A 1,506-nucleotide genomic window follows, 5' to 3' on the forward strand; every position below is an offset into this window, starting at 1 on the left:
ACATTGTAATCTTTTCTACTATTCTTCATGCTAATTAAAACTTTTTAGTGCTTTTTGATTTTTGTTGTGACTTGATGCTTATATAAATAAATTGAATTAAATTCTTTCTGGTATTTTAAGATTTATATGCTTCTTTTAGTTGTTTTATGCTAAGTTCAGCTGTTTTTGAGTTTTTAGTTATTATTTAGATAATCGAGCTTTTTTCAGCTAAATTCAATTTTTGTGATAATTTCAGCTTTGTGCTTTTTCTGTTTCTTTGTGCTAATTTTAGTTATTGTAGTTTCAGCTTTTTTGGCTATCCAGCAAAAATCTTTCAGCATCAAGCATTCACACTGCATTTTCTTTAGTGTTCTTTAATGTTTGGCTTTATCACATTCTCTGCTTGGTATAAAACAATGTTAGTTTAACATGAAGTAGAATGGGAGACGTGCCTTCTTTTAAGGAATGCAAAAACTATGATTTTAACAGCACCAAACACCGGCAGCGCTATCTAACATCTCGGGAAAGTTTTTAGAGAGTTGTAGCCAAAATAAAGCTTTTTTTTTTTCTAAACGCTGAGTCTTAAAGCATAAATAAAGTGATCCTCTCACAGAGGGCGACTCCATGATGCTTTGCTGAGCATTTTTTCCCCCTTTTCAGACTTTACTTCACCTTAAGGCTGATATGTTATAATTGTACACTTCTTCTTACCAGTATTTGTCTCTAAAATATACCCAAGAAAAGAAAAAAATCACCTCAAATTGTAGAGAATAGTAAAAATTTTTTTTATCCCAAACAGGAAGCATGAATTAAACCAGCGTGAGTCAGACCACATGACAGAGTCATCACATTCTTTGTTTGTCTGATATGTTGTGGCAACGTCTGTCTCACCACAAGCAGCAAAAACTGACTAATTAAAAAAAAAACCTCACCAATTTATTTTAAATGAATGTTTACATATAGTAAATATAACTGCAGAAATGTTTCTGCCTTTAAAACAAAAGAGACTGGATTTTTAGCTTTCTTTTTATGCAGATAACTTTTTGACAAGAAACACAGACTTTGAATCGAACAGTTTCCAAAAGATATGACAGGAAATGCCTACTCAGAATGTTTCAATTTCCTTTCAGAGTTGAAAGACACTGGATGAGTCAGTAACAGCAGGAATCAGGAAACTGGAGGAGTAAATGTGCTTCACATGGTTTGGATCGCTGCCATGTTTGTACTGAGCAGCCTGACGTGGCCTTGAATAAACTTCCCTGACCTCCCTCTCTCAGTTCATGTAACTTTAGTATTCCTGTCTACCTAAATAATCAGTCAAAATGTATTTAAATGTGTATTATACACATGAAGGGGTGTTAGCATGTGACACAAACACTTCCTCCACCTCCTCTCGTCTTTCCTTTCTATCATCGTTTGTTGACTTAGGAAAACTAAACACACTGACACAAATTGTCTTTTGTATTATCTATGGATTATTTTATGGATGCTGATGTGAATAAAGGCTTAGGATTTCCTAAAGGACAC

The sequence above is a fragment of the Austrofundulus limnaeus genome, unplaced genomic scaffold (genome assembly GCF_001266775.1).
Source record: "Austrofundulus limnaeus strain Quisiro unplaced genomic scaffold, Austrofundulus_limnaeus-1.0 Scaffold60, whole genome shotgun sequence".
NCBI classification, from domain to species: Eukaryota; Metazoa; Chordata; class Actinopteri; order Cyprinodontiformes; family Rivulidae; genus Austrofundulus; species Austrofundulus limnaeus.